The 13,419-nt window shown below is 43.1% G+C and overlaps 1 protein-coding gene across 2 annotated transcripts in view; it reads left to right on the top strand.

The window, feature by feature from the left end:
* LOC135512736 (protein strawberry notch homolog 2-like) overlaps nt 1–13,419 on the top strand; it is a 116,953-nt gene that overhangs the window by 20,258 nt on the left and 83,276 nt on the right. The window contains exon 2 of one of the 2 annotated variants that reach the window (XM_064935062.1): nt 3,400–3,437. The exons of the other annotated variant lie outside the window; for it this stretch is intronic. The gene's annotated coding sequence lies outside the window, so the exon portion shown is untranslated. The remainder of the gene's footprint in view (nt 1–3,399; nt 3,438–13,419) is intronic. 2 annotated transcript variants of the gene reach the window in all.

The raw sequence follows: 13,419 nt of genomic DNA, 5'->3' as shown, positions 1-13,419 counted from the left end.
TACGAGCCCGCTGGTGCCTACCATCGCTCAGACTGCTCTATGAAATCATAGATTTAATTATAACATAATAAAACACAGAAATACGAGCCTTGGCATTAATATGGTCGAATCCGGAAACTATCATCTCAAAAACAGTTTATTCTTTCAGTGAAATACGGAACCGTTATGTATTTTATCTAACGGGTGGCATCAATAAGTCTAAATATTCCTGTTATATTGCACAACCTTCAATGTTATGTCATAATTACGTAAAATTCTGGCAAATTAGTTTGCAAAAAGCCAGGTTGCGCAAACTGTTGCATATACTCTACGTGCAATGAACGCAAGTGACACAATTTCACCTAGTTAATATTGCCTGCTAACCTGGATTTCTTTTAGCTAAATATGCAGGTTTAAAAATGTATACTTCTGTGTATTGATTTTAAGAAAGGAATTAATGATTAATGTTTATGGTTAGGTACACGTTGGAGCAACGCCGGTCCTTTTTCGCGAATGCGCACCGCATCGATTATATGCAACGCAGGATACACTAGATAAACTAGTAATATTATCAACCATGTGTAGTTATAACTAGTGATTTTGATTGTTTTAATAAGACGGGGTTAATGCTAGCTAGCAACTTACCTTGGCTTCTATCTGCATTCCCGTAACAGGTAGGCTCCTTGTGAGGCAGGTGGTTAGTGTTGGACTAGTTAACCGTAAGGTTGCAAGATTGAATCCCCGAGCTGACCAGGTAAAAACCTGTCGTTCTGCCCCTGAACCCACCGTTCCTAGGCCGTCATTGAAAATAAGAATGTGTTCTTAACTTCTAGGGTAGTCGACAGAATTTGGAATTTGGATGAAAAGTATGCCCAAATTAAACTGCCTTCTACTCAGGCCCAGAAGATAGGATGTGTATATAATTAGTAGATTTGGATAGAAAACACTAAAGTTTCCAAAACTGTTAAAATAATGTCTGTGAGTATAACAGAACTGATTTGGCAGATGAAAACCTGAGAAAAATCCAGTAAGTAGGATTTTTTTGTGTGTAGTTTTCTATTCATTGCCATTACAGTATCCATTGACTTAGAACTCAAATTGCAGTACCTATGCCTTCCACTAGATTCCACTAGTCTTCAGATTGTTTCAGGCTTATATTCTGAAAAATGAGGGAGTAAGCGCAGTCTGAATGAGGGGACCCTGCCGTGTCAGAGCCTTTTCATGCGGACAACCTTGAGTGCCTTTCTTGTTTACCTTTTTATATTGACGACGTTATTGTCTGGTTGAAATATCATCGATTATTTAGGCTAAAAACAACCTAAGAATTGAATATAAACATTGTTTGACATGTTTCTATGAACTTTACGGATACAATTTGGATTTTTCGACTGCCTGTTGTGACTGTGTTTGAGCCTGTGGATTACTGAAGAAAACGCGAAAACAAAACAGAGGTTTTTGGATATAAAGAGGTACTTTATCGAACAAAAGGAACATTCATTGAATAAATGAATGTCTTCTGAGTGCAACCATATGAAGGTCATCAAAGGTGTTAGTGATTCATTTTATCTCTATTTCTGACTTGTGTGACTCTTCCACTTGGCTGATAACTGTTTAATGATTTGTCTGCTGGGCGATGTTCTCAAATAATTGTAAGGTATGCTTTCACTGTAAAGCATTTTCGAAATCTAATGTGATTGTGAGAGAACTGTTATATGATGATCATAAAAGAAAAACGGCAGTTATAATCCGAGGTAGGAGTAGTGGAGGGAGGAGTTGTAGCCTGGAAGGATGCTGGGGTCTCTGGGTTAGCTGTTAGACAATGCTTTCCTTTTCTAATGAGGTGGTGTTCCAGCCCTGGGAGATAGGCTCTGTAGGAGTCCACAAGCCTGTTTACCCAGCCATTACACACACTCCCTCCAGTCTTAACGAGGGCTGTTAAGGTGACTGCATTACCACCACACGGGCAGTCAAGAGTCATGACCACAGTCAAATTCCGTGTGAGTGCTGAGTCATGGAAACTATACTTCTCCTAAACTGTGCTCTGATGCCGCTGGTGGTCATAAGTAGCCTACCAAACTTTCTCATGGCTAGCCGCTAATGGCGGGGTACTCAACGCTCTATTGTCCCTCTAATCCAAGGCTCTCCAACACTGTTCCTGAAGAGCTACCATCCTTCAGGTTTTTCACTCCAACCATAATCCAGTGCTCCAGACTAATAATTAGTTGGTTGATAAGTTGAATCTGTTTAGTTACAACTGGGGTTGGAGGGTAGCTCTCCAGGAACAGGGTTGGAGAGCCCTGCTCTAACCAGTCTGACATCAATGCAAGTGCAACTTTAAAAAAAACTAAGTGTAGCCTATAGACCTAGGACCCCTGGTTCAGGGTTGGAGAACCCATAGCTTACAGTTCTTAAGGCTCAGACACACCGGTAGGACTTTCAAAGTTTGCCTGCCGACAGTACTTTGTTCAGAGGTGCTGTGTCAGCATTCAATCTTGTTTGTGTTCAAAAAGCTTGGAAGTCGTCAGCCACCCAGCCTTGTTAAAATACTCCAAACCAGAAGTTGGCAGTAGTGTTTGGCAATGCATAGCCGTGAGTGTTGCTTATGATCTGGATTTCTATCTGCGTTAATGTTGCTTTTTTCCCTAGAAAGCCCTTGTTGATAGTAGCAAGATGGCCACAACTTGATGACTACCTAGCAAGATGACAAAAAACAATTCAACTCACTCCATCGTCCTGTATTGCCAGCCCAGTGCCCAATATTTAGCGAGCTAGCTAACATTAGCACATAGTGACATGTCCTTAGCTAGCTAACTCAGGCAGCTGTTTCATGGAAACTAGATAATACATTGTGTCAATAGTAGCTACAGTGGTTAGCTAGCTTGTAGGAAGTATTTAGTGTTGTGTGCATTGTCTGTGGACTTAGCTAACTACCATCACATAGCCTACATTGCATATAAAGTGTGACTGGTTCCCTGCTTAAAATCTTTAATAAAAATGTGGCTCTCCAAGGAGGGGGTCGTGCTCTGATTGGCTCAAAGTAAGGCTGTTGGCCACCGAAGAGCTCAAATTCTCTGGCACGGATGTCACTTGAATGTAGATTAGTTAACCTTGAGTCAATTTCCACCCCCCACCCAGGCCTAGACTCTAGACGAAATGGTTCAAAAATAATGTACCCATCCTATCTTGAGTCAGGGTAATTGTAATGGTGTTTCTAATTATGTTAAATTCTGCAGGAATGATGGAACATCTGACTGTGTAGCATGATTAATATTTGAATGGCTGCAGAAACTCTAACAATACAGGCTCATAAAACACCATTTGTTTCTATATCCCTCTGCTTTGATAGCGCTGCAGATTTGGTTACTCAGTCAGTTGATTAATTTTTCTTTGTCTTTTTCTCCCGTACCGAGCCACCCGCAGATCCTCTCTGTGTGTCCGTGCCGCTCCATGGAAATGGCGTGAGTTGAAAAGAGCCTGATAAATAATTCACACTGTTTTGAATGACTGCTGAGTTTCCCAGGGAAGTAACTTGTTCCTTTTATGAATTTTTCATCACTTGGATAATTAATCCAGCATAGCAAGCCAGGCCATCATAACCACCAACATACATACTGGTTTAATATAGCGTTGCTTTTTAATTAGATTAAAATGGGAGGACATTTAATGGGTTTAAAGGTTTGGTCTGTTCAGTCTTGCAAGTGTGTGTGTGTGTGTCACCGTGTCTGTCAAGATGCCCTGATCTTTAGAGCGTTGTTAATGAAGATGAAGCGGGCCGTTCATTAAAGGATTTACTCGGTGTGCCTTAAGCAGGATTAATGCCAGGCCTGTGAGCGAGGGAAGACGAAACAAGTGTTTTTAAAGATTGAGGGATCACATGGAAGGGGTGGAGGCCTGTCAACAGGCTTATACTGATGCATGTTCACATGTTTAGCTTCTATCTGGGATCCTTGGGATGTCCCTCCTCTAAACACTAACCTTAATCCTTAACCGTTATCTAACTGTTTTCAATTTAAACGTTAATAAATCCTAGGGGGCAGAATTTTCACTTTTGGATAAATAGCGTGCCCAATTTCAACTTCCTGCTACTCATGCCAAGAATATAAGATATGCATATTATTCATAGATTTGGATAGAAAACCCTCTGAAGTTTCTAAAACTGTTTGAATCTTGTCTGTGAGTATAACAGAACTTATGTAGCAGGCAAAACCCCAAGGACTAACTGTTCAAATTTTTTCCCCATCTCTGTTCACTATATTGTCTTTCCCATTGGATATTTAATAGGAAACAATTTTCAGTTCCTACCGCTTCCACACGATGTCGCCAGTCTTTGGAATATGGTTGAGGTTATTCCTTTGTGCATTGAAGAAGTAGGCCAACTCGGAACTGGGGATAATTCTGTGAATTGCGCAAGACATGAAAAGCAGAGCTGGTTTCTTTTCGTTCATGTATTGAATACAGATTGCCCCGTCTATAATTTGATTATTAACGTTTAAAAATACCTCGCGTTGTATTACAAAAGTAGTTTGAAATATTTTGGCAAAGTTTATAGGCAACTTTTGAAATATTTTGTGGTGACGTTGTGTTTTTGTAAGCTGTTTTTTTCTGGATCAAACGCGCTTTATAAATGGACATTTTCGATATATATGGACGGAATTAATCGAACAAAAGAACCAATTGTGATGTTTATGGGACATATTGGAGTGCCAATAAAAGAAGCACGTCAAAGGTAATGCATATTTTATATTTTATTTCCTTTGTTTACTGCTGGTGCAGATGGGTGCAGGCTATGAGATAATAGCTTCTTAAGATTTAGCCGAAAAACATTTTTAAAATCTGACATGTTGGCTGGATTCACAACGAGTGTAGCTTTAATTGAGTATCTTACAAGTGTGATTTAATGAAAGTTTGAATTTTATAGCATTTTATTTGAATCTGACGCTCTGCATTTCCCCTGGCAATTGGCCAGTTGAGACGCTAGTGTCTCCCCTATCCATAAGAGGTTTTAATGGGGTGATGTCAGAGTTAGGATGTCCCAAGGACCGTTTTTTTCCATTGTTCCCTTACCACAGATGGAATAGGGAGCCAAGCACTAAAATGGCTTCGAAAGAAATGGCAGCAGTTTTACGGACGCCTAACCAATTGTGCTATTATGTGGGGTTTTTCCCCACTTCATTTGTAACTTATTTTGTACGTAATGTTTCTGCCAGTATCTTACGGCAACAAAAGAGCTTCTGGATATCAGGACAGCGATCACTCACTCACCTCAGATTTGACAAAGATTTTTTTCTTCAACAAGCATGAAGCACAGGACATACTGCGAACACCCGACAAGGCCGACATCCCCATTTATTAGCAAGAGAAAGAGAAGCAGGTACAGAGGACACAGAGCGGGGTGCCTCATAAGAATCATGAGAAGGCAAGTGGGAAAGCTGCCGTTACGTCAATATTACTCGCCAACGTATAATCATTGGACAATAAATTGGATGTGGTACGATCAAGAATATCCTACCAACCAACGGGGCCAAACGACTTAAATGTAATGTAAATGGGACCAAAAACCGTAACATCTTATGTTTCACGGAATCGTGACCGAATGATGACATGGATATTCACCTGGCAGGACCGGCGAGATAGAACAACACACTCCGTTAAGATTTGTTAACAGCTGGTACACGAAATCTAAGGAAGTCTAGATTTTGCTCTCCTGAAGTAGAGCATCTTATGATAAATTGCAGACCACACTATTTGCCAATAGTTTATCTATACTTATCGTGGCTGTTTATTTACCACCACAGTGACTACGTACATAAGCCATGGATTACAGGCAACATTCGCACTGAGCTAATGTTTCAATGAGCGGTACTCTAACCCGGAGGCTTGTAAAAAATCCTGCTATGCCCTCCGAACCATCAAACAGGCAACGCATCAATACAGGGCTAAATTTGAATCGTACTACACCGGCTCCGACGCTCGTCTTATGTGGCAGGGCTTGCAAACTACTACAGACAACAAAGGGAAGCACAGCCTCGAGCTGCCCAGTGACACGAGCCTACCAGATGAGCTAAATCACTTCCGCACTCGCTTTCGAGGCAAGCAACACTGAGGCATGCATGAGAGCTGTCCCGGATGTCTGTGTGATCACGCTCTCCTTAGCCGACGTGAGTAAGACCTGTAAACAGGTCAATGTCCACAAGGCTGCGGGGCCGGACGGATTACCAGGATGTGTACTCCGGGCATGTGCTGACCTACTGAAAAGTGTCTTCTCTGACATTTTCAACCTCTTCCTGTCGGAGTCTGTAATACCAACATGTTTCAAGCAGATCACCATAGTCCCTGTGCCCAAGAACACTAAGGTAACCTGCCTAAATGACTACAGACCCGTAGTACTCAAGTCCGGAGCCATGAAGTGTTTTGAAAGGTTGGTAATGGCTCACAACACCATTATCCCAGAAACCCTAGACCCACTCCAGTTTGCATACCGCCCTAACAGATCCACAGATGATGCAATCTCTATTGCTCTCCACACTGCCCTTTCCCACCTGGACAAAAGGAGCACCAGTCTTTCTCTTCTGGTTAGAGCCAGTTTGCGCTGTTCTGTGACGGGAGTAGTACACCGCGTTGTACGAGATCTTCAGTTTATTGGCAGTTTCTCGCATGGAATTGCCTTCATTTCTCAGAACAAGAATCGACTGAGTTTCAGAAGAAAGTTCTTTGTTTCTGGAATCGAACCCACAAATACTGATGCTCCAGATTCTCAACTAGTGTAAAGGCGGCCAGTTTTATTGCTTCTTTAATCAGTACAACAGTTTTCAGCTCTGCTAACATAATTGCAAAAGGGTTTTCTAATGATCAATTAGTCTTTTTAAAATGATACATTTGGATTTGCTAACACAACGTGCCATTGGAACACAGGAGTGATGGTTTCTGTTAATGATGGTTGCTGTTATTTGTCACACACATGGTTAGCAGATGTTAATGCGAGTGTAGCGAAATGCAGTAATAACCAACGAGTAATCTAACCTAACAATTCCACAACTACTACCTTATACACACAAGGGATAAAGAATATGTACATAAAGATATATGAATGAGTGATGGTACAGAACGGCATAGGCAAGATGCAGTAGATGGTATCGAGTACAGTATATACATATGAGTAATGTAGGGTATGTAATCAAAGTGGCATAGTTTAAAGTGGCTAGTGATACATGTGTTACATAAAGATGCAGTAGATGATAGAGTACAGTATATACATATACATATGAGATGAGTAATGTAGGGTATGTAATCAAAGTGGCATTGTTTAAAGTGGCTAGTGATTAATTTTTTACATTTATTTCCATCCATTTCCATTATTAAAGTGGCTGGAGTTGAGTCGGTATGTTGGCAGCAGCCTCTCAATGTTAGTGGTGGCTGTTTAACAGTCTGATTGCCTTGAGATAGAAGCTGTTTTTCAGTCTCTCGGTCCCTGCTTTGATGCACCTGTACTGACCTCGCCTTCTGGATGATAGCGGGGTGAACAGGCAGTGGCTCGGGTGGTTGTTGTCCTTGTTGATCTTTATGGCCTTCCTGCAACAAAAAAATGCTTTTCTTTCAAAAACAAGGACATTTTTAAGTGACCCCAAACCTTTGAACAGTAGTCTGTGTTTATATTATACTTTTACCCCATTTTCTGTTTCATGGATATTTTTGAAAAAGCCTTTACAGTGTTAAAATAGGCCTATACTTTGGTTTTGTCTGAAATTTATACTCACACAAGTATTCAAATACTAATGTCGCTTTTGAATATTTGAATAAATGTGCACATCCCTAACCCATTTGAGATGGGAAAAGGCCCAGATGGTAACCCTCTATACCCATCCTCGACCTGGCTGTGGACTCGGCCCTGCCCTGGCCCGGGATAGCACCCCACACAGAGGGAAGAGGCTCTTGTTCCTCTTCGTCTAGAAGGATGGTGGTCCTCATGAGCCCTTAGCTGTTATTTAGCAGATTAAGGGAGTCACACTTTCCTGGATGACTTCCATGTCCTGCAGCTGGCAGGCCCTGAGTGACTTGTCAGAATGAGAGACGGCCTGGCCTTAACCCCTGCCTGCCTGGCTGGCGCTCACAGCAACATGGGAAAACTGGGATGTTAACAGGTTGTTCATATTCACTATTTGAAATATGACGTAATATAGGCCTAACCTGTAATTCCTCTTGATAGCTCCGGCCCTCTTAAAGGTCTTGTGAGGTCTTTCATCAAGGCTTGACTTTTAAGATGATGGCCCAACCAGTCACCAACCTCTGAAGCAATTAAGAGATTACTCACTCCTGTGACTGTGTTTTGAAATATACCCACCCTTTCTCTACCAAAAACCAACTCTACACTAGGCTTTAAACCACTTAATACAAAGGTCAGGATTTTAGCATTACTGTGTAACTGTTAATAGGGCTGGCACAATTACCGTATAACAGACAGTTATGGATGAAGGCCGTCATTTGTTGTGTGTGGAAGAAAAAGCAGACTGAAGATGGGACAGCCGGTCATTCGTGTGGTTGAGTCCGATTCTGCTGTAACATATACCTTGTTTCCACCTTGCGCTTAGTGATCTAATCAATATGATCATATCCTCTTGTTCCCCTTCTGTCTAGAAGGATGGTGGTCCTCATGAGCCTTTAGCAGATTAAGGGAGTCACACTTACCTGGATCTTTGTCATCTGATCAAAGTTTGTGACTTGAGTTGTGACTTCCGGCACCGACAGAGATGGCCGCCTCGCTTCGCGTTCCTAGGAAACTATGCAGTTTTTTGTTTTTTTACGTGTTATTTCTTACATTAGTACCCCAGGTCATCTTAGGTTTCATTACATACAGTCGAGAAGAACTACTGTATATAAGATCAGCGTCAACTCACCATCAGTATGACCAAGAATATGTTTTTCGCGACGCGGATCCTGTGTTCTGCCTTACAAACAGGACAACGGAATGGATCGCATGCAGCGACCCAAAAAAACGACTCCGAAAAAGAGGGAAACGTGGCGGTATTCTGGTCAGACTACGGAGACGGGCACATCGTGCCCCACTTCCTAGCATTCTTCTTGCCAATGTCCAGTCTCTTGACAACAAGGTTGATGAAATCCGAGCAAGGGTAGCATTCCAGAGGGACATCAGATACTGTAACGTTCTGTGCTTCACGGAAACATGGCTCACTGGAGAGACGCTATCCGAAGCGGTGCAGCCAACGGGTTTCTCCACGCATCGCGCCGACAGAAACAAACACCTTTCTGGTAAGAAGAAGGGTGGGGGTGTATGCCTTATGGCTAACGAGGCATGGTGCGATGAAAGAAACATACAGGAACTCAAATCCTTCTGTTCACCTGATTTTAGAATTCCTCACAATCAAATATAGACCGCATTATCTACCAAGAGAATTCTCTTCGATTATAATCACAGCCGTATATATCCCCCCCCCCCCCCCAAGCAGACACATCGATGGATCTGAACGAACTTTATTTAACTCTTTGCAAACTGGAAACCATTTATCCGGAGGCTGCACTCATTGTTGTCGGGGATTTTAACAAGGCTAATCTGAAAACAAGACTCACTAAATTTTATCAGCATATCGATTGCGCAACCAGGGGCGGAAAAACCTTGGATCACTGTTACTCTAACTTCCGCGACGCATATAAGGCCCTGCCCCGCCCCCCTTTCGGAAAAGCTGACCACGACTCCATTTTGCTGATACCTGCCTACAGACAAAAGTTTAAAAAAGAAGCTCCCACGCTGAGGTCTGTCCAACGCTGGTCCGACCAAGCTGACTCCACACTCCAAGACTGCTTCCACCACGTGGACTGGGACATGTTTCGTATTGCGTCAAATAACAACATTGACGAATACGCTGATTCGGTGTGCGAGTTCATTAGAACTTGCGTTGAAGATGTCGTTCCCATAGCAACGATTAAAACATTCCCTAACCAGAAACCTTGGATTGATGGCAGCATTCGCGTGAAACTGAAAGCGCGAACCACTGCTTTCAATCAGGGCAAGGTGTCAGGTAACATGACTGAATACAAACAATGCAGCTATTCCCTCCGTAAGGCTATCAAACAAGCTAAGCGTCAGTACAGAGACAAAGTAGAATCCCAATTCAATGGCTCAGACACAAGAGGCATGTGGCAGGGTCTACAGTCAATCACGGACTACAGGAAGAAATCCAGCCCAGTCACGGACCAGGATGTCTTGCTCCCAGGTAGACTAAATAACTTTTTTTGCCCGCTTTGAGGACAATACAGTGCCACTGACACTGCCTACAACAGAAAAATGCGGTCTCTCCTTCACTGCAGCCGAGGTGAGTAAAACATTTAAACGTGTTAACCCTCGCAAGGCTGCAGGCCCAGACGGAATCCCCAGCCGCGCCCTCACAGCATGTGCAGACCAGCTGGCTGGTGTGTTTACGGACATATTCAATCAATCCCTATACCAGTCTGCTGTTCCCACATGCTTCAAGAGGGCCACCATTGTTCCTGTTCCCAAGAAAGCTAACTGAGCTAAACGACTACCGCCCCGTAGCACTCACTTCCGTCATCATGAAGTGCTTTGAGAGACTAGTCAAGGACCATATCACCTCCACCCTACCTGACACCCTAGACCCACTCCAATTTGCTTACCGCTCAAATAGGTCCACAGACGATGCAATCTCAACCACACTGCACACTGCCCTAACCCATCTGGACAAGAGGAATACCTATGTGAGAAGGCTGTTCATCGACTACAGCTCGGCATTCAACACCATAGTACCCTCCAAGCTCGTCATCAAGCTCGAGACCCTGGGTCTCGACCCCGCCCTGTGCAACTGGGTACTGGACTTCCTGACGGGCCGCCCCCAGGTGGTGAGGGTAGGTAACAACATCTCCTCCCCGCTGATCCTCAACACTGGGGCCCCACAAGGGTGCGTTCTGAGCCCTCTCATGTACTCCCTGTTCACCCACGACTGCGTGGCCACGCACGCCTCCAACTCAATCATCAAGTTTGCGGACGACACAACAGTGGTAGGCTTGATTACCAACAACGACGAGACGGCCTACAGGGAGGAGGTGAGGGCCCTCGGAGTGTGGTGTCAGGAAAATAACCTCACACTCAACGTCAACAAAACTAAGGAGATGATTGTGGACTTCAGGAAACAGCAGAGGGAACACCCCCCTATCCACATCGATGGAACAGTAGTGGAGAGAGTAGCAAGTTTTAAGTTCCTCGGCATACACATCACAGACAAACTGAATTGGTCCACTGACACAGACAGCATCGTGAAGAAGGCGCAGCAGCGCCTCTTCAACCTCAGGAGGCTGAAGAAATTCGGCTTGTCACCAAAAGCACTCACAAACTTCTACAGATGCACAATCGAGAGCATCCTGGCGGGCTGTATCACCGCCTGGTACGGCAACTGCTCCGCCCTCAACCGTAAGGCTCTCCAGAGGGTAGTGAGGTCTGCACAACGCATCACCGGGGGCAAACTACCTGCCCTCCAGGACACCTACACCACCCGATGTTACAGGAAGGCCATGAAGATCATCAAGGACATCAACCACCCGAGCCACTGCCTGTTCACCCCGCTATCATCCAGAAGGCGAGGTCAGTACAGGTGCATCAAAGCTGGGACCGAGAGACTGAAAAACAGCTTCTATCTCAAGGCCATCAGACTGTTAAACAGCCACCACTAACATTGAGTGGCTGCTGCCAACACACTGACACTGACTCAACTCCAGCCACTTTAATAATGGGAATTGATGGGAAATGATGTAAATATATCACTAGCCACTTTAAACAATGCTACCTTATATAATGTTACTTACCCTACATTATTCATCTCATATGCATACGTATATACTGTTCTCTATATCATCGACTGCATCCTTATGTAATACATGTATCACTAGCCACTTTAACTATGCCACTTTGTTTACATACTCATCTCATATGTATATACTGTACTCGATACCATCTACTGTATCTTGCCTATGCTGCTCTGTACCATCACTCATTCATATATCCTTATGTACATATTCTTTATCCCCTTACACTGTGTATAAGACAGTAGTTTAGGAATTGTTAGTTAGATTACTTGTTGGTTATTACTGCATTGTCGGAACTAGAAGCACAAGCATTTCGCTACACTCGCATTAACATCTGCTAACCATGTGTATGTGACAAATAAAATTTGATTTGATTTGTTGTCTCCACACGATTTCCTGGTCCAATATGAACGCATTTTTTTTAAAGGTCCAATCCACCTATTTTTTTTATCTCTATATCAAAGCAATTCTGGGTAACATTAAGTACCTTACTGTGATTTGTTTTAAAATAAAATGGCCAAAAATACATTTTACAAGCAAGAATTTTCACTAGGACTGTCTGTGAGGGGTTTGAGTGGGGAGGGGAAAACTTACATTTTGCTGTTATTGGCAGAGTGGTTTGGAACTTTCTTATTGGCCTATTAACTAATTCACTGCATGGTGATGTCACTATGGAAGGCCCAAACTTCCTTCCACCAAAACAGGCTGAAATTTCAGGTGGTGTATTCACAGCCAACCAGAATTTGTTTTTCCCCACAAAAGGGATTTTATTACAGAAATACTCCTCAATTTCATCAGCTGTCTGTGTGGCTGGTCTCAGATGATTGTGCAGGTGAAGAAGCCGGATGTGGAGGTCCTGTGTTGGCGTGGTTGTGAGGTTGGACATACTGCCAAATTCTCTAAAAATGACTTTGGAGTCGGCTTATGGTAAAGAAATTAAGATTAAATTATCTGGCAACAGCTCTGGTGGACATTATTTCAGTCAGCATGCCAATTGCATGCACCCTCAACTGGAGACAACTGTGACATTGTGTTGTGTGATACAACTGCACATTTTAGTGGCCTTTTATTGTCCCCAGCACAAGGTGTACCTGTGTTTTGATAATGCTGTTTAATCAGCTTCTTGACATGCCACACCTGTCAGGTGGATGAATTATCTTGCAAAAGGAGAAATGCTCACCAACAGGATGTTATCAAATTTGTGAACAAAAGTTTTGTGCGTCATGGTACCAACAATTTGCATGTTGCGTTTATATTTTTGTTCAGTGTAGAACGCTTGTGGATTTATATTAAGAAGCAAAGTGGAAATCGTTATTACATCTGACCATACAGAAGAAGTGAATGGCACAACAAATGCTTGTGACTCTGCGGTCAAGCAACAACAACTGCTCTCCTTGAGTGACGTGGCAAGACTCTCTCTCTCTCTCTCCCTCCCTCAGTGGCAGGGAGTTTTTTTCCCCCCCTTTTGCAGTAATGACAATAGTGATCCTTTTCCTGCAAGCCCTATCTATTGTCCTTGAACACAGTGGGCTGCTGAAGATGGAAACCTTTCGGTTGCTAGGAGACATGAACTGCCATCATTGGCATGGTGATATGGTTGGATCCACTGGAGAA

Source organism: Oncorhynchus masou, chromosome 24 (assembly GCF_036934945.1).
Source record: "Oncorhynchus masou masou isolate Uvic2021 chromosome 24, UVic_Omas_1.1, whole genome shotgun sequence".
Classification (NCBI taxonomy): Eukaryota; Metazoa; Chordata; class Actinopteri; order Salmoniformes; family Salmonidae; genus Oncorhynchus; species Oncorhynchus masou.
The sequence above is the reverse complement of the archived record's forward strand: the minus strand, read 5'-3'. Positions and strand labels throughout refer to the sequence as shown.